A 24547-nucleotide genomic window follows, 5' to 3' on the forward strand; every position below is an offset into this window, starting at 1 on the left:
CGTTCCCATGTGCTCAAGATGTAAATATGGTGCCTAACCCGTTGAAGTCTCTTCCATAAAACTGGTCGGCAAAAACCCTCTTCGCGGGGTCCGTCTTGGATTTGAACCTGGGACCTCTCGCACCTAAAGCGAGTATCATACCGCTTGAATAACAGCCCACGCTATCTAGTGCTCAAGATGTAAATATCGTGCCTAAGCCCACGAAGTCTCCTCCATAAAACTGGTCGGCAAAAACATTCATCGCGGGGTCAGTCCGGGATTTGAACCCGGGACCTCTCGCACCCAAAGCGAGAATCATACCCCAAGACCAACGGACCAAGTGGTTTTGTGCTGACGATCTAATTGTCGTGCATAACCCGTTGAAGTCTCATCCATAAATCTGGTCGGCAAAAACATTCTTCGTGATGTCCGTTTAGAATTTGAACACAGGACCTCTCATACCTTAAGCGATAATATACCCCTAGACCAACGGACCACGTTATCTTCTGCTCAAGATGTAAATACCGTGCCTAACCCGTTGAAGTCTCCTCCATAAATATGGTCGGCAAAAAGATTCTTCGCGGGGTCCGTCCGGGATTTGAACCCGGAACCTCTCGCACCCGAAGCAAGAATCATACCCCTAGACCAACGAATCACGCTGTTAAGTGCTCAAGATCTAAATATGGTACATAACCCGTTGAAGTCTCCTCCATAAAACTGTTCGGCAAAAACATTCATCGCGGGGTCCGTCCGGGATTTGAACCCGGGACCTCTCGCACCCAAAGCGAGAATCATACCCCTAGACCAACGGACCACGTTACATTGGGGTCAAGATGTAAATATGGTGCCTAACCCGTTGAAGTCTCCTCCATAAATCTGGTTTTCATGAATATTCTTCGCTGGGTCCGTCCGGGATTTGAACCCGGGACCTCTCGCACCCAAAGCGAGAATCATACCCCTAGACCAACGGACCAATTGCTTTTGTGCTGATGATCTAATTATCGTGTATAACCCGTTTAAGTCTCTTCCATAAATCTGGTTGGCATAAATATTCTTCGCAGGGTCCGTCCGCGATTTGAACCCGGGACCTCTCGCACTCAAAGCGAGAAACATACCCCTAGACCAACGGACCACGTTCCCATGTGCTCAAGATGTAAATATGGTGCCTAACCCGTTGAAGTCTCTTCCATAAATCTGGTTGGCATAAATATTCTTCGCGGGGTCCGTCCGGGATTTGAACCCGGGACCTCTCGTACCCTAAGCGAGAATCATACCCCTAGACCAACGGACCACGTTGATACGTGCTCAAGATGTAAATATCGTGCAAAACCCGTTGAAGTCTCCTCCATAAAACTGGTCGGCAAAAACCCTCTTCGCGGGGTCCGTCTTGGATTTGAACCTGGGACCTCTCGCACCAAAAGCGAGTATCATACCGCTTGAATAACAGCCCACGCTATCTAGTGCTCAAGATGTAAATGTCGTGCCTAAGCCCATGAAGTCTCCTCCTTAAAACTGGTCGGCAAAAACATTCATCGCGGGGTCCGTCCGGGATTTGAACCCGGGACCTCTCGCACCCAAAGCGAGAATCATACCCCTAGACCAACGGGCCACGTTCCCTTGGGGTCAAGATGTAAATATGGTGCCTAACCCGTTGAAGTCTCTTCCATAAATCTGGTTGGCATAAATATTCTTCGCGGGGTCCGTCCGGGATTTGAACCCGGGACCTCTCGCACCCAAAGCGAGAAACATACCCCTAGACCAACGGACCACGTTCCCATGTGCTCAAGATGTAAATATGGTGCCTAACCCGTTGAAGTCTCTTCCATAAATCTGGTTGGCATAAATATTCTTCGCGGGGTCCGTCCGCGATTTGAACCCGGGACCTCTCGCACCCTAAGCGAGAATCATACCCCTAGACCAACGGACCACGTTGACATGTGCTCAAGATGTAAATATCGTGCAAAACCCGTTGAAGTCTCCTCCATAAATCTGGTTGGCAAAAACATTCTTCGCGGGGTCCGTCCGGGATTTGAACCCGGGACCTCTCGCACCCAAAGCGAGAATCATACCCCTAGACCAACGGACCACGTTACATTGTGGTCAAGATGTAAATATGGTGCCTAACCCGTTGAAGTCTCCTCCACAAATCTGGTTGGCACAAACATTCTTCGCTGGGTCCGTCCGGGATTTTACCCCGGGACCTCTCGCACCCAAAGCGAGAATCATACCCCTAGACCAACGGACCACGTTCCCATGTGCTCAAGATGTAAATATGGTGCCTAACCTGTTTAAACCTCTTCCATAAATCTGGTTGGCATAAATATTATTCGCGGGGTCCGTCCGGGATTTGAACCCGGGACCTCTTGCACCCAAAGCGAGAATCATACCCCTAGACCAACGGACCACGTTACATTGTGGTCAAGATGTAAATATGGTGCCTAACCCGTTGAAGTCTCTTCCATAAATCTGGTTGGCATAAATATTCTTCGCGGGGTCCGTCCGGGATTTGAACCCGGGACCTCTTGCACCCAAAGCGAGAATCATACCCCTAGTCCAACGGACCACGTTCCCATGTGCTCAAGATGTAAATATGGTGCCTAACCCGTTGAAGTCTCTTCCATAAAACTGTTCGGCAAAAACCCTCTTCGCGGGGTCCGTCTTGGATTTGAACCTGGGACCTCTCGCACCTAAAGCGAGTATCATACCGCTTGAATAACAGCCCACGCTCTCTAGTGCTCAAGATGTAAATATCGTGCCTAAGAACATGAAGTCTCCTCGATAAAACTGGTCGGCAAAAACATTCATCGCGGGGTCCGTCCGGGATTTGAACCCGGGACCTCTCGCACCCAAAGTGAGAATCATACCCCTAGACCAACGGACCACGTTACATTGGGGTCAAGATGTAAATATGGTGCCTAACCCGTTGAAGTCTCCTCCATAAATCTGGTTTTCATAAATATTCTTCGCTGGGTCCGTCCGGGATTTGAACCCGGGACCTCTCGCACCCAAAGCGAGAATCATACCCCTAGACCAACGGACCACGTTACATTGTGGTCAAGTAGTAAATATGGTGCCTAACCCGTTGAAGTCTCGTCCATAGATCTGGTTGGCATAAATATTCTTCGCGGGGTCCGTCCGGGATTTGAACCCGGGACCTCTTGCACCCAAAGCGAGAATCATACCCCTAGTCCAACGGACCACGTTCCCATGTGCTCAAGATGTAAATATGGTGCGTAACCCGTTGAAGTCTCTTCCATAAAACTGGTCGGCAAAAACCCTCTTCGCGGGGTCCGTCTTGGATTTGAACCTGGGACCTCTCGCACCTAAAGCGAGTATCATACCGCTTGAATAACAGCCCACGCTATCTAGTGCACACGATGTAAATATCGTGCCTAAGCCCATGAAGTCTCCTCCATAAAACTGGTCGGCAAAAACATTCTTCGCGGGGTCCGTCCGGGATTTGAACCCGGGACCTCTCGCACCCAAAGCGAGAATCATACCCCTAGACCAACGGACACGTTACATTGGGGTCAAGATGTAAATATGGTGCCTAACCCGTTGAAGTCTCCTCCATAAATCTGGTTTTCATAAATATTCTTCGCTGGGTCCGTCCGGGATTTGAACCCGGGACCTCTTGCACCCAAAGCGAGAAACATACCCCTAGACCAACAGACCACGTTCCCATGTGCTCAAGATGTAAATATGGTGCCTAACCCGTTGAAGTCTCTTCCATAAATCTGGTCGGCATAAATATTATTCGCGGGGTCCGTCCGGGATTTGAACCCGGAACCTCTCGCACCCAAAGCGAGAAACATACCCCTAGACCAACGGCCCACGTTGATATGTGCTCAAGATGTAAATATCGTGCAAAACCCGTTGAAGTCTCCTCCATAAATCTGGTTGGCAAAAACATTCTTCGCGGGGTCCGTCCGGGATTTGAACCCGGGACCTCTCGCACCCAAAGCGAGAATCATACCCCTAGACCAACGGACCACGTTACATTGTGGTCAAGATGTAAATATGGTGCCTAACCCGTTGAAGTCTCCTCCACAAATCTGGTTGGCACAAACATACTTCGCTGGGTCCGTCCGGGATTTGACCCCGGGACCTCTCGCACCCAAAGCGAGAATCATACCCCTAGACCAACAGACCACGTTCCCATGTGCTCAAGATGTAAATATGGTGCCTAACCCGTTGAAGTCTCTTCCATAAATCTGGTCGGCATAAATATTATTCGCGGGGTCCGTCCGGGATTTGAACCCGGAACCTCTCGCACCCAAAGCGAGAAACATACCCCTAGACCAACGGCCCACGTTGATATGTGCTCAAGATGTAAATATCGTGCAAAACCCGTTGAAGTCTCCTCCATAAATCTGGTTGGCAAAAACATTCTTCGCGGGGTCCGTCCGGGATTTGAACCCGGGACCTCTCGCACCCAAAGCGAGAATCATACCCCTAGACCAACGGACCACGTTACATTGTGGTCAAGATGTAAATATGGTGCCTAACCCGTTGAAGTCTCCTCCACAAATCTGGTTGGCACAAACATACTTCGCTGGGTCCGTCCGGGATTTGACCCCGGGACCTCTCGCACCCAAAGCGAGAAACATACCCCTAGACCAACGGACCACGTTCCCATGTGCTCAAGATGTAAATATGGTGCCTAACCCGTTGAAGTCTCTTCCATAGATCTGGTTGGCATAAATATTCTTCGCGGGGTCCGTCCGGGATTTGAACCCGGGACCCCTTGCACCCAAAGCGAGAATCATACCCCTAGTCCAACGGACCACGTTCCCATGTGCTCAAGATGTAAATATGGTGCCTAACCCGTTGAAGTCTCTTCCATAAAACTGGTCGGCAAAAACCCTCTTCGCGGGGTCCGTCTTGGATTTGAACCTGGGACCTCTCGCACCTAAAGCGAGTATCATACCGCTTGAATAACAGCCCACGCTATCTAGTGCTCAAGATGTAAATATCGTGCCTAAGCCCATGAAGTCTCCTCCATAAAACTGGTCGGCAAAAACATTCATCGCGGGGTCAGTCCGGGATTTGAACCCGGGACCTCTCGCACCCAAAGCGAGAAACATACCCCTAGACCAACGGACCACGTTCCCATGTGCTCAAGATGTAAATATGGTGCCTAACCCGTTGAAGTCTCTTCCATAGATCTGGTTGGCATAAATATTCTTCGCGGGGTCCGTCCGGGATTTGAACCCGGGACCTCTTGCACCCAAAGCGAGAATCATACCCCTAGTCCAACGGACCACGTTATCTTCTGCTCAAGATGTAAATATCGTGCCTAACCCGTTGAAGTCTCCTCCATAAATATGGTCGGCAAAAAGATTCTTCGCGGGGTCCGTCCGGGATTTGAACCCGGAACCTCTCGCACCCGCAGCGAGAATCACACCCCTAGACCAAGGGACCACGTGGTTTTGCGTTGACGATGTAAATATCGTGCATAACCCGTTGAAGTCTCTTCCATAAATCTGGTTGGCATAAATATTCTTCGCAGGGTCCGTCCGGGATTTGAACTCGGGACCTCTCGCACCCGAAGCAAGAATCATACCCCTAGACCAACGAATCACGCTGTTAGGTGCTCAAGATCTAAATATCGTACATAACCCGTTGAAGTCTCCTCCATAAAACTGGTCGGCAAAAACGTTCATCGCGGGGTCCGTCCGGGATTTGAACCCGGGACCTCTCGCACCCAAAGCGAGAATCATACCCCTAGACCAACGGACCACGTTACAATGGGGTCAAGATGTAAATATGGTGCCTAACCCGTTGAAGTCTCCTCCATAAATCTGGTTTTCATAAATATTCTTCGCTGGGTCCGTCCGGGATTTGAACCCGGGACCTCTCGCACCCTAAGCGAGAATCATACCCCTAGACCAACGGACCAATTGCTTTTGTGCTGACGATCTAATTATCGTGCATAACCCGTTGAAGTCTCTTCCATAAATCTGGTTGGCATAAATATTCTTCGCAGGGTCCGTCCGGGATTTGAACCCGGAACCTCTCGCACTCAAAGCGAGAAACATACCCCTAGACCAACGGGCCACGTTCCCATGTGCTCAAGATGTAAATATGGTGCCTAACCCGTTGAAGTCTCTTCCATAAAACTGGTCGGCAAAAACATTCTTCGCGGGGTCCGTCCGGGATTTGAACCCGGGACCTCTCGCACCCAAAGCGAGAATCATACCCCTAGACCAACGGACCACGTTCCCATGTGCTCAAGATGTAAATATGGTGCCTAACCCGTTGAAGTCTCCTCCACAAATCTGGTTGGCACAAACATACTTCGCTGGGTCCGTCCGGGATTTGACCCCGGGACCTCTCGCACCCAAAGCGAGAATCATACCCCTAGTCCAACGGACCACGTTCCCATGTGCTCAAGATGTAAATATGGTGCCTAACCCGTTGAAGTCTCTTCCATAAAACTGGTCGGCAAAAACATTCTTCGCGGGGTCCGTCCGGGATTTGAACCCGGGACCTCTCGCACCCAAAGCGAGAATCATACCCCTAGACCAACGGACCACGCTACATTGTGGTCAAGATGTAAATATGGTGCCTAACCCGTTGAAGTCTCTTCCATAAATCTGGTTGGCATAAATATTATTCGCGGGGTCCGTCCGGGATTTGAACCCGGAACCTCTCGCACCCAAAGCGAGAAACATACCCCTAGACCAACGGACCACGTTCCCATGTGCTCAAGATGTAAATATGGTGCCTAACCCGTTGAAGTCTCTTCCATAGATCTGGTTGGCATAAATATTCTTCGCGGGGTCCGTCCGGGATTTGAACCCGGGACCTCTTGCACCCAAAGCGAGAATCATACCCCTAGTCCAACGGACCACGTTCCCATGTGCTCAAGATGTAAATATGGTGCCTAACCCGTTGAAGTCTCTTCCATAAAACTGGTCCACAAAAACCCTCTTCGCGGGGTCCGTCTTGGATTTGAACCTGGGACCTCTCACACCTAAAGCGAGTATCATACCGCTTGAATAACAGCCCACGCTATCTAGTGCTCAAGATGTAAATATCGTGCCTAAGCCCATGAAGTCTCCTCCATAAAACTGGTCGGCAAAAACATTCATCGCGGGGTCAGTCCGGGATTTGAACCCGGGACCTCTCGCACCCAAAGCGAGAATCATACCCCAAGACCAACGGACCAAGTGGTTTTCTGCTGACGATCTAATTGTCGTGCCTAACCCGTTGAAGTCTCCTCCATAAATATGGTCGGCAAAAAGATTCTTCGCGGGGTCCGTCCGGGATTTGAACCCGGAACCTCTCGCACCCGCAGCGAGAATCACACCCCTAGACCAAGGGACCACGTGGTTTTGCGTTGACGATGTAAATATCGTGCATAACCCGTTGAAGTCTCTTCCATAAATCTGGTTGGCATAAATATTCTTCGCAGGGTCCGTCCGGGATTTGAACCCGGGACCTCTCGCACCCGAAGCAAGAATCATACCCCTAGACCAACGAATCACGCTGTTAGGTGCTCAAGATCTAAATATCGTACATAACCCGTTGAAGTCTCGTCCATAAAACTGGTCGGCAAAAACATTCATCGCGGGGTCCGTCCGGGATTTGAACCCGGGACCTCTCGCACCCAAAGCAAGAATCATACCCCTAGACCAACGGACCACGTCACAATGGGGTCAAGATGTAAATATGGTGCCTAACCCGTTGAAGTCTGCTCCATAAATCTGGTTTTCATAAATATTCTTCGCTGGGTCCGTCCGGGATTTGAACCCGGGACCTCTCGCACCCAAAGCGAGAATCATACCCCTAGACCAACGGACCAATTGCTTTTGTGCTGACGATCTAATTATCGTGCATGACCCGTTGAAGTCTCTTCCATAACTCTGGTTGGCATAAATATTCTTCGCAGGGTCCGTCCGGGATTTGAACCCGGGACCTCTCGCACCCAAAGCGAGAATCATACCCCTAGACCAACGGACCAATTGCTTTTGTGCTGACGATCTAATTATCGTGCCTAACCCGTTGAAGTCTCCTCCATAAATCTGGTTTTCATAAATATTCTTCGCTGGGTCCGTCCGGGATTTGAACCCGGGACCTCTCGCACCCAAAGCGAGAAACATACCCCTAGACCAACGGACCACGTTCCCATGTGCTCAAGATGTAAATATGGTGCCTAACCCGTTGAAGTCTCCTCCATAAATCTGGTTGGCATAAATATTATTCGCGGGGTCCGTCCGGGATTTGAACCCGGGACCACTTGCACCCAAAGCGAGAATCATACCCCTAGACCAACGGACCACGCTACATTGTGGTCAAGATGTAAATATGGTGCCTAACCCGTTGAAGTCTCTTCCATAAATCTGGTTTTCATAAATATTCTTCGCTGGGTCCGTCCGGGATTTGAACCCGGGACCTCTCGCACCCAAAGCGAGAAACATACCCCTAGACCAACGGACCACGTTCCCATGTGCTCAAGATGTAAATATGGTGCCTAACCCGTTGAAGTCTCCTCCATAAATCTGGTTGGCATAAATATTATTCGCGGGGTCCGTCCGGGATTTGAACCCGGGACCTCTTGCACCCAAAGCGAGAATCATACCCCTAGACCAACGGACCACGCTACATTGTGGTCAAGATGTAAATATGGTGCTTAACCCGTTGAAGTCTCTTCCATAAATCTGGTTGGCATAAATATTCTTCGCGGGGTCCGTCCGGGATTTGAACCCGGGACCTCTTGCACCCAAAGCGAGAATCATACCCCTAGTCCAACGGACCACGTTCCCATGTGCTCAAGATGTAAATATGGTGCCTAACCCGTTGAAGTCTCCTCCACAAATCTGGTTGGCACAAACATACTTCGCTGGGTCCGTCCGGGATTTGACCCCGGGACCTCTCGCACCTAAAGCGAGAATCATACCCCTAGACGAACGGACCACGCTACATTGTGGTCAAGATGTAAATATGGTGCCTAACCCGTTGAAGTCTCTTCCATAAATCTGGTTGGCATAAATATTATTCGCGGGGTCCGTCCGGGATTTGAACCCGGAACCTCTCGCACCCAAAGCGAGAAACATACCCCTAGACCAACGGACCACGTTCCCATGTGCTCAAGATGTAAATATGGTGCCTAACCCGTTGAAGTCTCTTCCATAGATCTGGTTGGCATAAATATTCTTCGCGGGGTCCGTCCGGGATTTGAACACGGGACCTCTTGCACCCAAAGCGAAAATCATACCCCTAGTCCAACGGACCACGTTCCAATGTGCTCAAGATGTAAATATGGTGCCTAACCCGTTGAAGTCTCTTCCATAAAACTGGTCGGCAAAAACCCTCTTCGCGGGGTCCGTCTTGGATTTGAACCTGGGACCTCTCGCACCTAAAGCGAGTATCATACCGCTTGAATAACAGCCCACGCTATCTAGTGCTCAAGATGTAAATATCGTGCCGAAGCCCATGAAGTCTCCTCCATAAAACTGGTCGGCAAAAACATTCATCGCGGGGTCAGTCCGGGATTTGAACCCGGGACCTCTCGCACCCAAAGCGAGAATCATACCCCAAGACCAACGGACCAAGTGGTTTTGTGCTGACGATCTAATTGTCGTGCATAACCCGTTGAAGTCTCATCCATAAATCTGGTCGGCAAAAACATTCTTCGTGATGTCCGTTTAGAATTTGAACACAGGACCTCTCATACCTTAAGCGATAATATACCCCTAGACCAACGGACCACGTTATCTTCTGCTCAAGATGTAAATATCGTGCCTAACCCGTTGAAGTCTCCTCCATAAATATGGTCGGCAAAAAGATTCTTCGCGGGGTCCGTCCGGGATTTGAACCCGGAACCTCTCGCACCCGCAACGAGAATCACACCCCTAGACCAAGGGACCACGTGGTTTTGCGTTGACGATGTAAATATCGTGCATAACCCGTTGAAGTCTCTTCCATAAATCTGGTTGGCATAAATATTCTTCGCAGGGTCCGTCCGGGATTTGAACCCGGGACCTCTCGCACCCGAAGCAAGAATCATACCCCTAGACCAACGAATCACGCTGTTAGGTGCTCAAGATCTAAATATCGTACATAACCCGTTGAAGTCTCCTCCATAAAACTGGTCGGCAAAAACATTCATCGCGGGGTCCGTCCGGGATTTGAACCCGGGACCTCTCGCACCCAAAGCGAGAATCATACCCCTAGACCAACGGACCACGTTACAATGGGGTCAAGATGTAAATATGGTGCCTAACCCGTTGAAGTCTCCTCCATAAATCTGGTTTTCATAAATATTCTTCGCTGGGTCCGTCCGGGATTTGAACCCGGGACCTCTCGCACCCAAAGCGAGAATCATACCCCTAGACCAACGGACCAATTGCTTTTGTGCTGACGATCTAATTATCGTGCATAACCCGTTAAAGTCTCTTCCATAAATCTGGTTGGCATAAATATTCTTCGCAGGGTCCGTCCGGGATTTGAACCCGGAACCTCTCGCACTCAAAGCGAGAAACATAACCCTAGACCAACGGACCACGTTCCCATGTGCTCAAGATGTAAATATGGTGCCTAACCCGATGAAGTCTCTTCCATAAATCTGGTTGGCATAAATATTCTTCGCGGGGTCCGTCCGGGATTTGAACCCGGGACCTCTCGCACCCTAAGCGAGAATCATACCCCTAGACCAACGGACCACGTTGATACGTGCTCAAGATGTAAATTTCGTGCAAAACCCGTTGAAGTCTCCTCCATAAATCTGGTTGGCAAAAACATTCTTCGCGGGGTCCGTCCGGGATTTGAAACCGGGACCTCTCGCACCTAAAGCGAGTATCATACCGCTTGAATAACAGCCCACGCTATCTAGTGCTCAAGATGTAAATATGGTGCCTAACCCGTTGAAGTCTCTTCCACAAATCTGGTTGGCACAAACATTCTTCGCTGGGTCCGTCCGAGATTTGAACCCGTGACCTCTCGCACCCAAAGCGAGAATCATACCCCTAGACCAACGGACCAATTGCTTTTGTGCTGACGATCTAATTATCGTGCCTAACCCGTTGAAGTCTCCTCCATAAATCTGGTTTTCATAAATATTCTTCGCTGGGTCCGTCCGGGATTTGAACCCGGGACCTCTCGCACCCAAAGCGAGAAACATACCCCTAAACCAACGGACCACGTTCCCATGTGCTCAAGATGTAAATATGGTGCCTAACCCGTTGAAGTCTCCTCCATAAATCTGGTTGGCATAAATATTATTCACGGGGTCCGTCCGGGATTTGAACCCGGGACCTCTTGCACCCAAAGCGAGAATCATACCCCTAGACCAACGGACCACGTTATCTTTTGCTCAAGATGTAAATATGGTGCCTAACCCGTTGAAGTCTCTTCCATAAAACTGGTCGGCAAAAACCCTCTTCGCGGGGTCCGTCTTGGATTTGAACCTGGGACCTCTCGCACCTAAAGCGAGTATCATACCGCTTGAATAACAGCCCACGCTATCTAGTGCTCAAGATGTAAATATCGTGCCGAAGCCCATGAAGTCTCCTCCATAAAACTGGTCGGCAAAAACATTCATCGCGGGGTCAGTCCGGGATTTGAACCCGGGACCTCTCGCACCCAAAGCGAGAATCATACCCCAAGACCAACGGACCAAGTGGTTTTGTGCTGACGATCTAATTGTCGTGCATAACCCGTTGAAGTCTCATCCATAAATCTGGTCGGCAAAAACATTCTTCGTGATGTCCGTTTAGAATTTGAACACAGGACCTCTCATACCTTAAGCGATAATATACCCCTAGACCAACGGACCACGTTATCTTCTGCTCAAGATGTAAATATCGTGCCTAACCCGTTGAAGTCTCCTCCATAAATATGGTCGGCAAAAAGATTCTTCGCGGGGTCCGTCCGGGATTTGAACCCGGAACCTCTCGCACCCGCAACGAGAATCACACCCCTAGACCAAGGGACCACGTGGTTTTGCGTTGACGATGTAAATATCGTGCATAACCCGTTGAAGTCTCTTCCATAAATCTGGTTGGCATAAATATTCTTCGCAGGGTCCGTCCGGGATTTGAACCCGGGACCTCTCGCACCCGAAGCAAGAATCATACCCCTAGACCAACGAATCACGCTGTTAGGTGCTCAAGATCTAAATATCGTACATAACCCGTTGAAGTCTCCTCCATAAAACTGGTCGGCAAAAACATTCATCGCGGGGTCCGTCCGGGATTTGAACCCGGGACCTCTCGCACCCAAAGCGAGAATCATACCCCTAGACCAACGGACCACGTTACAATGGGGTCAAGATGTAAATATGGTGCCTAACCCGTTGAAGTCTCCTCCATAAATCTGGTTTTCATAAATATTCTTCGCTGGGTCCGTCCGGGATTTGAACCCGGGACCTCTCGCACCCAAAGCGAGAATCATACCCCTAGACCAACGGACCAATTGCTTTTGTGCTGACGATCTAATTATCGTGCATAACCCGTTAAAGTCTCTTCCATAAATCTGGTTGGCATAAATATTCTTCGCAGGGTCCGTCCGGGATTTGAACCCGGAACCTCTCGCACTCAAAGCGAGAAACATAACCCTAGACCAACGGACCACGTTCCCATGTGCTCAAGATGTAAATATGGTGCCTAACCCGATGAAGTCTCTTCCATAAATCTGGTTGGCATAAATATTCTTCGCGGGGTCCGTCCGGGATTTGAACCCGGGACCTCTCGCACCCTAAGCGAGAATCATACCCCTAGACCAACGGACCACGTTGATACGTGCTCAAGATGTAAATTTCGTGCAAAACCCGTTGAAGTCTCCTCCATAAATCTGGTTGGCAAAAACATTCTTCGCGGGGTCCGTCCGGGATTTGAAACCGGGACCTCTCGCACCTAAAGCGAGTATCATACCGCTTGAATAACAGCCCACGCTATCTAGTGCTCAAGATGTAAATATGGTGCCTAACCCGTTGAAGTCTCTTCCACAAATCTGGTTGGCACAAACATTCTTCGCTGGGTCCGTCCGAGATTTGAACCCGTGACCTCTCGCACCCAAAGCGAGAATCATACCCCTAGACCAACGGACCAATTGCTTTTGTGCTGACGATCTAATTATCGTGCCTAACCCGTTGAAGTCTCCTCCATAAATCTGGTTTTCATAAATATTCTTCGCTGGGTCCGTCCGGGATTTGAACCCGGGACCTCTCGCACCCAAAGCGAGAAACATACCCCTAAACCAACGGACCACGTTCCCATGTGCTCAAGATGTAAATATGGTGCCTAACCCGTTGAAGTCTCCTCCATAAATCTGGTTGGCATAAATATTATTCACGGGGTCCGTCCGGGATTTGAACCCGGGACCTCTTGCACCCAAAGCGAGAATCATACCCCTAGACCAACGGACCACGTTATCTTTTGCTCAAGAAGTAAATATCGTGCCTAACCCGTTGAAGTCTTCTCCATAAAACTGGTCGGCAAAAACATTCATCGCGGGGTTCGTCCGGGATTTGAACCCGGGACCTCTCGCACCCGAAACGAGAATCATACCCCTAGACCAAAGTACCACACTTGTGCTCAAGATGTAAATATGATGCCTAACCCGTTGAATACTCCTCCATAAATCTGGTCGGCAAAAACATTCTTCGCGGGGACCTACGGGGTTTGACCCCGGGACCTCTCGCACCCAAAGCGAAAATCATACTAGTAGACTAACGAACCACGTTCAGTTGTGCTTAAGATGTAAATATGTTGACTAACCCGTTGAAGTCTCATCTTTAAATCAGGTCGGCAAACACATTCTTAGAGGGGTCCACCCGGGACCTCTCGCACCCTAAGCGAGAATCATACCCCTAGACCAACGGACCACGTTGGTATGTGGTCAAGATCTAAATATCGTGCATAACCCGTTGAACTTTCCGCCATAAATCTGGTCGGCAGAAATACTCATCGCGGGGTCCGCCCGGGATTTAACGTGGTACTTCTCGCACCCTAAGCGAGAATCATACCCCTAGACCAAAGTACCACACTTGTGCTCAAGATGTAAATATGGTGCCTAACCCGTTGAAGTCTCCTCCATATATCTGGTCGGCAAAAACATTCTTCGCGGGGTCCGTCCGGGATTCGAACCCGGGACCTCTCGCACCTTAAGCGAGAATCATACCCCTAGACCAACGCACCACGTTATCATTTGCTCAAGAAGTAAATATCGTGCCTAACCCGTTGAACTTTCCTCCATAAAACTGGTCGGCAAAAACACTCATCGCGGGATCCGCCTTGGATTTGAACCTGGGACTTCTCGCACCCAACTCGAGAATCATACCCCTAGACCAACGGACCACGTTATCTTTTGCTCAAGAAGTAAATATCGTGCCTAACCCGTTGAAGTCTTCTCCATAAAACTGGTCGGCAAAAACATTCATCGCGGGGTTCGTCCGGGATTTGAACCCGGGACCTCTCGCACCCGAAACGAGAATCATACCCCTAGACCAAAGTACCACACTTGTGCTCAAGATGTAAATATGATGCCTAACCCGTTGAATACTCCTCCATAAATCTGGTCGGCAAAAACATTCTTCGCGGGGACCTACGGGGTTTGACCCCGGGACCTCTCGCACCCAAAGCGAAAATCATACTAGTAGACTAACGAACCACGTTCAGTTGTGCTTAAGATGTAAATATGTTGACTAACCCGTTGAAGTCTCATCTTTAAATCAGGTCGGCAAACACATTCTTAGAGGGGTCCACCCGGGATCTCTCGCACCCTAAGCGAGAATCATACCCCTGGACTAACGGACCACGTTTTGTTGCGCTGTCGATGTAAATATTGTGCATAACCCGTTGAAGTCACCTCCATAAAACTGGCCGGCAAACACATTCTTAGAGGGGTCCGTCCGGGATTTGAACCCGGGACCTCTCGCACCCGAAGCGAGAATCATACCCCTAGACCAACGGACCACGTTCCTATGTGCTCAAGATGTAAATATGGTGCCTAACCCGTTGAAGTCTCCTCCATAAATCTGGTCGGCATTAATACTCTTCGCGGGTTCCGTCCGGGATTTGAACCCTTAACGTCTCGCACCCGAAGCGAGAATCATACCCCTAGACCAACGGTCCACGTGTTTCATGCTGACGATGTAAATATCGTGCAAAACCCGTTGAAGTCTCCTCCATAAATCTGGTTGGCAAAAACATTCATCGTGGGGTCCGCCCGGGATTTGAACTCGGGACCTCTCGCACCCTAAGCGAGAATCATACCCCTAGACCAACGGTCCACGTGTTTCATGCTGACGATGTAAATATCGTGCAAAACCCGTTGAAGTCTCCTCCATAAATCTGGTTGGCAAAAACATTCATCGTGGGGTCCGCCCGGGATTTGAACTCGGGACCTCTCGCACCCTAAGCGAGAATCATACCCCTAGACCAAATTACCACACTTGTGCTCAAGATTTAAATATGGTGCCTAACCCGTTGAAGTCTCCTCCATAAATCTGGTGGGCAAAAACATTCTTCGCGGGGACCGTCCGGGATTTTACCCCGGGACGTCTCGCACCCTAAGCGAGAATCATACCCCTAGACCAAAGTACCACACTTGTGCTCTAGATGTAAATATGGTGCCTAACCCGTTGAAGTCTCATCTATAAATATGGTCGGCAAAATCACTCATCGCGGAGTCCACCCGGGATCTCTCGCACCCTAAGCGAGGATCATACCCCTAGACCAACGGACCACGTTGATATGTGCTCAAGATTTAAATATCGTGCCTAACCCGTTGAAGTCTCCTCCATAAAACCGGTCGGCAAAAACATTCTGTTAAGTTTTACTCTACTTAATTAATGACTCATTGGTTAACAATATGATCATTTATTAACTGGCTTGTTAACACTTAATTATCTTTATTATTAACGTACAAACAATAAACAATGCATTATCACCTATCGCAAGATGTCCCGCCACCATATATCGTGAACACCTTTTTTTACCGGGAAGAGTGATAAAAAGCGCCAGACTGTGGCGCCATCGCGTTACAACATTTTTATTGATACGCGCGCGATATTCAAATGTTAGACCCTAACATCACCTTCCCGATTTTAGTGAAAGTTCCAAATACCGATTATATGTCAAATAGTTGACGTGGTTTACGCACACGAGTTGAGCGTCGTGTTTGTGGCTGGTTAACGTGCTGAGATTGTGATATAGATACTGTAGTTGTGTTCGACTGATTCTGGGAGGTTGAACTAGGAGTCAGAAATGGTTGTTGCACGGATGTGTTGGAGGTCGACAGTCTAGTTGGTAAACCGCTGTTTCTCGTAGTTACTCTCCGCGAGGTTTGATTTCCGTCTACGGATGTTGATGGTGGTGATGTAGATCTGCAGTTTGGTAGATTACGCATTTTGACATTTGTGCGTTGGGTTGGGCTTGGGATGTTCTGAGCTGTTTTGGTGGTTATGGAGATCAGTTTCGGAAGCTCGGAATTACTTGAAGATGGCAACGGTTGGGTTTTGCGTTGCTGACTAAAGTTTTCACCAATTGGAGTCCCATCGTTGTGCTTTCCCCCCCTTATGCGTAGTTGATTTCTATGTCGTCTCACTATCGCGCCGTCAAAAAGTCCAACGCTAACCATCATGTTTCCCAGTAGCTTGACGACATGACCAGGAAGCCATTTGGCTCCTCGACCAAAGTTGCGGGCGAAAACGGGCTGAGAGACGCTGTATTTTTGTCGCGAAAAGGGTTCGTTTGTGGAAAATGGTGGGATCGCAATCGAGCTGCGGGTTTGTTGAGGTCGGAACAAATCGAGGCGCGTTCGGATCGGTCGGCTTAACATGAGTTCAGACGGAGAAGGTCCTCTGTGGATAGGAGTTCTTCTATAGTTCATTAAAAAGCGCGATACGCGAATTTGCAAAGACCCTTCTTTGTAACGTTCTAAACCATCTCCGACGAGCTGAATTTCGGGTGACGAACCACCAGATATCTTTTTGAGTGTCGTCTTAACAGTTCTGACCGACCGTTCGGCTTGGCCGTTGGATGCTGGATGGTACGGCGCGGTTGTCTTGTGGATAATTCCGTTCGTGTCAGTGAATTGACGAAATTCGTCGCTGGTAAAACAGGGACCGTTATCGCTAACAAGGGTGTCCATGATACCAAAGCGAGTGATATGTTGTCTTAAATATCCAATAACGGTAGCAGACGAGGTGTTTGTCGTTACATCGACTTCAAGCCATTTAGAAGCGGCATCGACAGTGATTAAAAGGTACTGGTTTTCGATAGGACCCGCGAAGTCTATATGCACTTTACGCCAGGGTTCTGTCTCAGGAATCCACATAGAAAATTGTTTTGGAGGCATTGGTGCGTGTCGGAAACATACTTCGCAATTTCTAGACGTGGCTTCTAAATCTTTGTCAATGTCAGGCCACCAAACTTTGGAACGCGCTAACTCCTTCATTGATCTTAGACCCTGGTGTGTACTGTGTAGTTCTTTGGTGATCGATGGTCGCAGCGCCGTGGGAACAATTACTCTGTTACCCAATAAGAGTATTTTGTCTGCTATAGAAATTTCTCGGTTTCGTTTCTGATATTTTTTTAATTCATCATCGAGTTCGGTTTTCGAAGGCCAACCAGTCTGCATACATAACATGACTTTCGATAGTACTGTGTCTTCATCGGTGGCTGTAGACATGAGTTTGGCGTTAATTGGTGCATTTTCCGCGCGAAGTAAAAGAACCAATTCCATAGGTAAAGGTGGTTCCTCGTCAGGGACTTGCAAAGGTAGACGGCTAAGCGCATCTGCATTACCATGGTGAGTTCCCTTCTTGTGAATAATTCTGTAATTGTAGGCCGACAAAACAAGAGCCCAGCGTTGCAGTCTGGCAGCTGCCATTGACGGCACGGGTTTGTTTTCGTTGAAAATCGCGACCAATGGTTTATGGTCGGTGACCAGAGTGAAAGATTTTCCCAGAAGGTAGTCACGGAAACGGGTAACTCCGAAAACAATGGACAGTGCCTCTCTCTCGATTTGGGGATAATTCTTTTCTGCTGAGGTAAGTGTCCGAGAGGCAAATGCAATTGGGCGTTCCTCGCCATCAATGCAGTGTGAAATGACTGCCCCTAATCCAAACGGCGAAGCGTCGCACGCTAAAATTATTTCTTTGTTTGGATCAAATAGTACCAACAAATCGGTAGACTGGATGGCTTGTTTGGCGGCTTCAAAGGTGCGTTGGTGTAGTGCAGTCCATTCCCATTTTACAGATTTCGCTAAAAGATTGTAGAACGGATTCAGCAGAGTTGAAGAATTAGGGATGAAACGAGCGTAATAATTTATCAGGCCGATAAACGATCGCAATTCATCTACATTCTTAGGAGTAGGTGCGTCTCGAATGGCTGATAGTTTCTGGGTTTGTGGATGGAGTCCGTCCTTGTCGAGGCGGTATCCCAAAAAATCAACGGCGTCAACATTGAACAGGCATTTCTCCTTGTTCAATTTTAGACCAGATTCTTCGATTGTGTCCAGTACGCTGTCTAATGTCGTTAAGAGTGCATCTGAATTTCTTTCGCCGATAATAATATCATCCTGAAAAGGTAGAGTTTGTGGATGACCTTGAAGTACAATTTCAATATGTTTTTGAAAAATTGCGGACGCACTGGCAATTCCAAATGGCAAGCAATTGAACTGGTAAAGGCCTTTAGGTGTGCTCACTGCTAAATATTTTCTGGACGCTTCATCGAGTTCCAATTGGTTATACGCATTGCGCATGTCCAAACGTGCAAAAACTTTGCACCCTGCCAGTTTGGCGAATATGTCGTCCACCTTGGGAATGGGATATTGGTCGACGTCTATAATTTTATTCGTTGTGACTTTATAGTCTCCGCACAATCGGATGGTGCCACTTCCTTTTAAAATGGGTACAATTGGAGACGCAAACTCAGCAGAAGGAATTGAGCTTATAACATTTTCGTTTTCCAGTCTAGCGATTTCAGCATCCACCTTTTCTCGTAAGTGATATGGCACGGTACGTGCTTTGTGGAAGCGAGGCGTCGGTGCGTCTTCGCGCACATGAATATTGACCTTTACATTCTTCAAACGCCCCATACCGGGCGAAAATACACGTTCGTGATTGTCTAATATTCTTTGCAAACGGTCCGGGAAAACGGTGACGTGGCCAACAGATTTACGAGGTCTTGGAATAATATTAAAATCGGAAAAAATCCATTCACGGCCAACGAGATTTGGGCCATGTCCTCGGTAAAATACAATTGGTAACGATAGGATAATTCCATTGTATTTGACTTGAACGACTGCTTGTCCTTGGACTTCAACCGAGTGACCGGAGAAAGACGATAAGAGCAAAGGACTCTTGTCTATTTTGCCTAAGTTCGGCAGTTGGGTTATTACAATTTCAGGAACAAGGGTATGGGCGGAGCCAGTGTCCAATTCAAAAACGATGGGCACTTGGTTGACTAAACACGACACCTTGATTGGTTCAAGTATTAGCGACGTGTTTTTAACTTTGTTAATTTGACTTCGTAACGGAGTAGACTCGTGAATATGGAAAATTTCGTATTCAGATGAATTCTCAACTTGTGACATGCGGTTATTTTCTCTATCAAGGCTTTGCAGCTGGTGGTTATCTTCCGCTATGTGATTGGCTTTCTGTCTATTGTTTCTGTTGTAGGAGGTAGACTGGCGGTCAACATGGTGAAAATTCCCCTTGTTACTATTCTGATTTTGCTGTGGCGGTGTGCGACGTCCTCCTCGACATGCTTTAGCTATGTGACCAGTTTTGTGACATTTATAGCATTCCGCAGTACGAAAACTGCAATCCCACTCTGGATGTGTAGTACTAAGACATCGAAGGCATTTCTTTTGTTGGTGACCGCTTCCCACTTTCTGTGATTGAGGTTTGGTCTGGTTGCTCATTGTATTGGGCTGTTTCGCAAGGTTGTTTAGTTTCTGATTGTTACTGTTACGCTGTCGTTGAGAAATCTTGTTTACTGATGCAAAGTTCTTATCATCAGGCTTGTGACCCTTTATAACGGAAGCGTCGCGCTCCACAGTTTCCATTGATTGTGCAATTGTGATCGCCTTCTGGAGAGTGAGTGCCTTTTCAGCCAATAATGTTTTACGGATTTTGTCATCATATATTCCGAAAACAAAACGATCACGTAAATATAAATCCAAAGTAGGGCCAAAATCACAAAATTCAGAAAATTTTCTAATGGTAGAAACGAAACTTGCAATTGACTCGCCTGGTTCTTGATTTCTATGGTAAAATTTGCTTCTCTCAACTAGTTCAGACGGTACCGGGTCAAAATGTGATGTCAATTGAGTAATCAATTCATCATAAGTCTTGTCCGTGGGTTTCGCAGGTGATATCAGACTGCGAAGGATAGTGTAAGTCTTTGCTCCCAACACAGTTAACAATATTGCCCTTTTCTTGATTTTGATGGCATCATTCTTTGCTTGGTTGGAAGCTTGGGTGGCTGCAACTACTGGTATCTCTACAATATCATTGGCAATAAAATATAATTCTAAACGTTCAGCATATATTGTCCATTGAGTAGTTGAATCATCGAATTCTGGAAACTGTGCCACTGTGTTAGCCATGGTGATTGACTTACAGATCTCTTCAACAGAAATATGCTGACAAAATTGCTATTGTCTGGAACCAAGGCTTCAGAACGAGGCGTGATAACTCGTTAAAGCGCAGAGATAATAATCCCTATCCGTCGCCATTGTTAAGTTTTACTCTACTTAATTAATGACTCATTGGTTAACAATATGATCATTTATTAACTGGCTTGTTAACACTTAATTATCTATATTATTAACGTACAAACAATAAACAATGCATTATCACCTATCGCAAGATGTCCCGCCACCATATATCGTGAACACCTTTTTTTACCGGGAAGAGTGATAAAAAGCGCCAGACTGTGGCGCCATCGCGTTACAACATTTTTATTGATACGCGCGCGATATTCAAATGTTAGACCCTAACACATTCATTCGGGGATCCGTCCGGGATTTTGAACCCGGGATCTCTCGCACCCTAAGCAAGAATCATACCCCTAGACCAACGGACCACGTTTATATATGCTCAAGATGTAAATATCGTGCAAAACCCGTTCAAGTCTCCTCCATAAATCTGGTTGGCAAAAAACATTAATCGCGGGGTCCGTCCGTGATTTGAACCCGGGACCTCTAGCATCCGAAGCGAGAATCATACCCCTAGACCAAAGTACCACATTTGTGCTCAAGATGTAAATATGATGCCTAACCCGTTGAATACTCCTCCATAAATCTGGTCGGCAAAAACATTCTTCGCGGGGACCTCCGGGATTTGACCCCGGGACCTCTCGCACCAAAGCGAAAATCATACTAGTAGACTAACGAATCACGTTCAGTTGTGCTTAAGATGTAAATATGTTGACTAACCCGTTGAAGTCTCATCTGTAAATCAGGTCGGCAAACACATTCTTAGAGGGGTCCACCCGGGATCTCTCGCACCCTAAGCGAGAATCATACCCCTAGACCAACGGACCAAGTGGTTTTGTGCTAACGATCTAAATATCGTGCCTAACCCGTTGAAGTCTCCTCTATAAATATGGTCGGCAAAAACATTCTTCGCGGGGTCCGTCCGGGATTTGAACCCGGAACCTCTCGAAACCAAAGCGATAATCATACCCCTGGACTAACATTGGGCTCAAGATGTAAATATCGTGCCTACGCCTATGAAGTCTACTCCATAAAACTGGTCGGCAAAAATATTCATATCGGGGTCCGTCCGGGATTTGAACCCTGAACCTCTCGCACCCGAAGCAAGAATCATACCCCTAGACCAACGGATCACGCTGTTAAGTGCTCAAGATCTAAATATCGTGCATAACCCGTTGAAGTCTCCTCCATAAAATTGGTCGGCAAAAACATTCTCTCCGGGGTCCGTCCGGATTTTGAACCCGGGACCTCTCGCACCCGAAGCAAGAATCATACCCCTAGACCAACGGACCACGTTGGTATGTGGTCAAGATCTAAATATCGTACATAACCCGTTGAACTTTCCGCCATAAATCTGGTCGGCAGAAATACTCATCGCGGGGTCCGCCCGGGATTTAACGTGGTACTTCTCGCACCCTAAGCGAGAATCATACCCCTAGACCAAAGTACCACACTTGTGCTCAAGATGTAAATATGGTGCCTAACCCGTTGAAGTCTCCTCCATAAATCTGGTCGGCAAAAACATTCTTCGCGGGGTCCGTCCGGGATTTGAACCCGGGACCTCTCGCACCCTAAGCGAGAATCATACCCCTAGACCAACGCACCACGTTATCATTTGCTCAAGAAGTAAATATCGTGCCTAACCCGTTGAACTTTCCTCCATAAAACTGGTCGGCAAAAACACTCATCGCGGGATCCGCCTTGGATTTGAACCTGGGACTTCTCGCACCCAACTCGAGAATCATACCCCTAGACCAACGGACCACGTTATCTTTTGCTCAAGAAGTAAATATCGTGCCTAACCCGTTGAAGTCTTCTCCATAAAACTGGTCGGCAAAAACATTCATCGCGGGGTTCGTCCGGGATTTGAACCCGGGACCTCTCGCACCCGAAGCGAGAATCATTCCCCTAGACGAATGGACCACGTTATTTAGAGGTCAAGATGTAAATATTGTGCCTAACCTGATGAAGTCTCCTCCATAAAACTGGTCTGCAAAAACACTCATCACGGGGTCCGTCTTGGATTTACACCCGGGACCTCTCGCACCCAAAGCGAGAATCATACCCCTAGACCAACGCACTACGTTATCGTTTGCCCAAGAAGTAAATATCGTGCCTAACCCGTTGAACTTTCCTCCATAAAACTGGTCGGCAAAAACACTCATCACGGGATTCGCCTTGGATTTGAACCTGGGACTTCTCGCACCCAAAGCGAGAATCATACCCCTAGACCAACGGACCACGTTATCTTTTGCTCAAGAAGTAAATATCGTACCTAACCCGTTGAAGTCTCCTCCATAAATCTGGTCGGCAAAAACATTCTTCGCGGGGTCCGTCCGGGATTTGAACCCGGGACCTCTCGCACCCGAAGCAAGAATCATACCCCTAGACCAACGGACCACGTTGCATTGTGGTCAAGATGTAAATATTGTGCCTAACCTGATGAAGTCTCCTCCATAAAACTGGTCGGCAAAAACACTCATGGCGGGGTCCGTCTTGGATTTGTACCCGGGACTTCTCGCACCCAAAGCGAGAATCATACCCCTAGACCAACGCACCGCGTTATCGATTTCTCAAGAAGTAAATATCGTGCCTAACCCGTTGAACTTTCCTCCATAAAACTGGTCGGCAAAAACACTCATCGCGGTGTCCGTCTTGGATTTGAACCTTGGACTTCTTGCACCCAAAGCGAGAATCATACCCCTGGACCAACGCACCACGTTATCTTTTGCTCAAGAAGTAAATATCGTGCCTAACCCGTTGAAGTCTCCTCCATAAAACTGGTCGGCAAAAACAGTCATCGCGGGGTCCGTCTTGGATTTGAACCTTGGACTTCTCGCACCCGAAGCGAGAATCATTCCCCTAGACGAATGTACCACGTTACAATGTGGTCAAGAAGTAAATATCGTGCCTAACCCGTTGAAGTCTCCTCCATAAAACTGGTCGGCAAAAACAGTCATCGCGGGGTCCGTCTTGGATTTGAACCTTGGACTTCTCGCACCCGAAGCGATAATCATACTCCTAGACCAACGAACCACGTTCAGTTGCGCTTAAGATGTAAATATGTTGACTAACCCGTTGAAGTCTCCTCCATAAAACTGGTCGGCAAAAACACTCATCGCGGGGTCCGGCCGGGATTTGAACCCGGGACCTCTCGCACCCTAAGCGAGAACCATACCCCTAGACCAACGGACCAAGTGGTATTGTGCTGACGATCTCAATATCGCGCAAAACCCGTTGAAGTCTCATCCATAAATCTGGTCGGCAAAAACATTCATCGCGGGGTCCGTCTGGGATTTGAACCCGGGACCTCTAGCACCCGAAGCGAGAATCATACCCCTAGACGAATGGACCACGTTACATCGGGTCAAGATGTAAATATCGTGCCTAACCCGTTGAAGTCTCCTTTATAAAACTGGTCGGCAAAAACACTCTTCGCGAGGTCAGTCTTGGATTTGAACCTGGGACCTCTCGCACCTAAAGCGAGAATCATACCCTTAGAATAACAGACCACGCTATCTAGTGCTCAGGATGTAAATATTGTGCCTACGCCTATGAAGTCTACTCCATAAAACTGGTCGGCAAAAACGCTCTTCGCGGGGTCCGTCCGGGATTTGACCCCGGGACGTCTCGCACCCTAAGCGAGAATCATACCCCTAGACGAATGACCACGTTATTGTGTGGTCAAGATGTAAATATGGTGCCTAACCTGATGAAGTCTCCTCCATAAAACAGGTCGGCAAAAACACTCTTCGCGGGGTCCGTCCGGAATTTTTACCCGGGACCTCTCGCACCAGAAGCGAGAATAATACCCCTAGACCAACAGCCCGCGTTAGTAAATGCTAAAGATGTAAATATCGTGCCTAACCCGTTGAAGTCTCCTCCATTAAAC

General features: G+C 48.2%; 33 non-coding genes across 33 annotated transcripts; all 33 read right to left on the reverse strand.

Moving 5' to 3' along the window:
• Positions 1-721: 721 nt before the first annotated feature.
• On the reverse strand, positions 722-793 carry TRNAP-UGG (transfer RNA proline (anticodon UGG)). The gene has a single exon. It is a non-coding gene; the product is annotated as a tRNA-Pro (tRNA).
• Positions 794-880: 87 nt separating this feature from the next.
• On the reverse strand, positions 881-952 carry TRNAP-UGG (transfer RNA proline (anticodon UGG)). The gene has a single exon. It is a non-coding gene; the product is annotated as a tRNA-Pro (tRNA).
• A 246-nt stretch (positions 953-1198) lies between these two features.
• On the reverse strand, positions 1199-1270 carry TRNAP-AGG (transfer RNA proline (anticodon AGG)). The gene has a single exon. It is a non-coding gene; the product is annotated as a tRNA-Pro (tRNA).
• Positions 1271-1516: 246 nt separating this feature from the next.
• On the reverse strand, positions 1517-1588 carry TRNAP-UGG (transfer RNA proline (anticodon UGG)). Its single transcript has one exon. It is a non-coding gene; the product is annotated as a tRNA-Pro (tRNA).
• Positions 1589-1834: 246 nt separating this feature from the next.
• On the reverse strand, positions 1835-1906 carry TRNAP-AGG (transfer RNA proline (anticodon AGG)). Its single transcript has one exon. It is a non-coding gene; the product is annotated as a tRNA-Pro (tRNA).
• Positions 1907-1993: 87 nt separating this feature from the next.
• TRNAP-UGG (transfer RNA proline (anticodon UGG)) lies at positions 1994-2065 on the reverse strand. The gene has a single exon. It is a non-coding gene; the product is annotated as a tRNA-Pro (tRNA).
• Positions 2066-2311: 246 nt separating this feature from the next.
• TRNAP-UGG (transfer RNA proline (anticodon UGG)) lies at positions 2312-2383 on the reverse strand. Its single transcript has one exon. It is a non-coding gene; the product is annotated as a tRNA-Pro (tRNA).
• A 405-nt stretch (positions 2384-2788) lies between these two features.
• On the reverse strand, positions 2789-2860 carry TRNAP-UGG (transfer RNA proline (anticodon UGG)). The gene has a single exon. It is a non-coding gene; the product is annotated as a tRNA-Pro (tRNA).
• An 87-nt stretch (positions 2861-2947) lies between these two features.
• Positions 2948-3019, reverse strand: TRNAP-UGG (transfer RNA proline (anticodon UGG)). Its single transcript has one exon. It is a non-coding gene; the product is annotated as a tRNA-Pro (tRNA).
• Positions 3020-3900: 881 nt separating this feature from the next.
• Positions 3901-3972, reverse strand: TRNAP-UGG (transfer RNA proline (anticodon UGG)). The gene has a single exon. It is a non-coding gene; the product is annotated as a tRNA-Pro (tRNA).
• A 405-nt stretch (positions 3973-4377) lies between these two features.
• Positions 4378-4449, reverse strand: TRNAP-UGG (transfer RNA proline (anticodon UGG)). Its single transcript has one exon. It is a non-coding gene; the product is annotated as a tRNA-Pro (tRNA).
• Positions 4450-5649: 1200 nt separating this feature from the next.
• TRNAP-UGG (transfer RNA proline (anticodon UGG)) lies at positions 5650-5721 on the reverse strand. The gene has a single exon. It is a non-coding gene; the product is annotated as a tRNA-Pro (tRNA).
• Positions 5722-5808: 87 nt separating this feature from the next.
• On the reverse strand, positions 5809-5880 carry TRNAP-AGG (transfer RNA proline (anticodon AGG)). Its single transcript has one exon. It is a non-coding gene; the product is annotated as a tRNA-Pro (tRNA).
• A 246-nt stretch (positions 5881-6126) lies between these two features.
• On the reverse strand, positions 6127-6198 carry TRNAP-UGG (transfer RNA proline (anticodon UGG)). The gene has a single exon. It is a non-coding gene; the product is annotated as a tRNA-Pro (tRNA).
• Positions 6199-6444: 246 nt separating this feature from the next.
• TRNAP-UGG (transfer RNA proline (anticodon UGG)) lies at positions 6445-6516 on the reverse strand. The gene has a single exon. It is a non-coding gene; the product is annotated as a tRNA-Pro (tRNA).
• Positions 6517-7557: 1041 nt separating this feature from the next.
• On the reverse strand, positions 7558-7629 carry TRNAP-UGG (transfer RNA proline (anticodon UGG)). Its single transcript has one exon. It is a non-coding gene; the product is annotated as a tRNA-Pro (tRNA).
• Positions 7630-7716: 87 nt separating this feature from the next.
• Positions 7717-7788, reverse strand: TRNAP-UGG (transfer RNA proline (anticodon UGG)). The gene has a single exon. It is a non-coding gene; the product is annotated as a tRNA-Pro (tRNA).
• Positions 7789-7875: 87 nt separating this feature from the next.
• Positions 7876-7947, reverse strand: TRNAP-UGG (transfer RNA proline (anticodon UGG)). The gene has a single exon. It is a non-coding gene; the product is annotated as a tRNA-Pro (tRNA).
• A 246-nt stretch (positions 7948-8193) lies between these two features.
• Positions 8194-8265, reverse strand: TRNAP-UGG (transfer RNA proline (anticodon UGG)). The gene has a single exon. It is a non-coding gene; the product is annotated as a tRNA-Pro (tRNA).
• Positions 8266-8511: 246 nt separating this feature from the next.
• On the reverse strand, positions 8512-8583 carry TRNAP-UGG (transfer RNA proline (anticodon UGG)). The gene has a single exon. It is a non-coding gene; the product is annotated as a tRNA-Pro (tRNA).
• Positions 8584-10100: 1517 nt separating this feature from the next.
• TRNAP-UGG (transfer RNA proline (anticodon UGG)) lies at positions 10101-10172 on the reverse strand. The gene has a single exon. It is a non-coding gene; the product is annotated as a tRNA-Pro (tRNA).
• An 87-nt stretch (positions 10173-10259) lies between these two features.
• Positions 10260-10331, reverse strand: TRNAP-UGG (transfer RNA proline (anticodon UGG)). Its single transcript has one exon. It is a non-coding gene; the product is annotated as a tRNA-Pro (tRNA).
• A 246-nt stretch (positions 10332-10577) lies between these two features.
• TRNAP-AGG (transfer RNA proline (anticodon AGG)) lies at positions 10578-10649 on the reverse strand. The gene has a single exon. It is a non-coding gene; the product is annotated as a tRNA-Pro (tRNA).
• Positions 10650-11213: 564 nt separating this feature from the next.
• Positions 11214-11285, reverse strand: TRNAP-UGG (transfer RNA proline (anticodon UGG)). Its single transcript has one exon. It is a non-coding gene; the product is annotated as a tRNA-Pro (tRNA).
• An 881-nt stretch (positions 11286-12166) lies between these two features.
• On the reverse strand, positions 12167-12238 carry TRNAP-UGG (transfer RNA proline (anticodon UGG)). The gene has a single exon. It is a non-coding gene; the product is annotated as a tRNA-Pro (tRNA).
• An 87-nt stretch (positions 12239-12325) lies between these two features.
• TRNAP-UGG (transfer RNA proline (anticodon UGG)) lies at positions 12326-12397 on the reverse strand. The gene has a single exon. It is a non-coding gene; the product is annotated as a tRNA-Pro (tRNA).
• A 246-nt stretch (positions 12398-12643) lies between these two features.
• TRNAP-AGG (transfer RNA proline (anticodon AGG)) lies at positions 12644-12715 on the reverse strand. The gene has a single exon. It is a non-coding gene; the product is annotated as a tRNA-Pro (tRNA).
• Positions 12716-13279: 564 nt separating this feature from the next.
• TRNAP-UGG (transfer RNA proline (anticodon UGG)) lies at positions 13280-13351 on the reverse strand. The gene has a single exon. It is a non-coding gene; the product is annotated as a tRNA-Pro (tRNA).
• A 700-nt stretch (positions 13352-14051) lies between these two features.
• TRNAL-AAG (transfer RNA leucine (anticodon AAG)) lies at positions 14052-14123 on the reverse strand. Its single transcript has one exon. It is a non-coding gene; the product is annotated as a tRNA-Leu (tRNA).
• A 705-nt stretch (positions 14124-14828) lies between these two features.
• On the reverse strand, positions 14829-14900 carry TRNAP-CGG (transfer RNA proline (anticodon CGG)). The gene has a single exon. It is a non-coding gene; the product is annotated as a tRNA-Pro (tRNA).
• Positions 14901-22188: 7288 nt separating this feature from the next.
• On the reverse strand, positions 22189-22260 carry TRNAP-AGG (transfer RNA proline (anticodon AGG)). The gene has a single exon. It is a non-coding gene; the product is annotated as a tRNA-Pro (tRNA).
• A 723-nt stretch (positions 22261-22983) lies between these two features.
• Positions 22984-23055, reverse strand: TRNAP-CGG (transfer RNA proline (anticodon CGG)). The gene has a single exon. It is a non-coding gene; the product is annotated as a tRNA-Pro (tRNA).
• A 723-nt stretch (positions 23056-23778) lies between these two features.
• TRNAP-AGG (transfer RNA proline (anticodon AGG)) lies at positions 23779-23850 on the reverse strand. Its single transcript has one exon. It is a non-coding gene; the product is annotated as a tRNA-Pro (tRNA).
• Between the last annotated feature and the right edge of the window lie 697 nt (positions 23851-24547).

This window comes from Leiobunum rupestre, chromosome 10, assembly GCF_980474605.1.
Source record: "Leiobunum rupestre chromosome 10, qqLeiRupe1.1.hap1, whole genome shotgun sequence".
Classification (NCBI taxonomy): domain Eukaryota; kingdom Metazoa; phylum Arthropoda; class Arachnida; order Opiliones; family Sclerosomatidae; genus Leiobunum; species Leiobunum rupestre.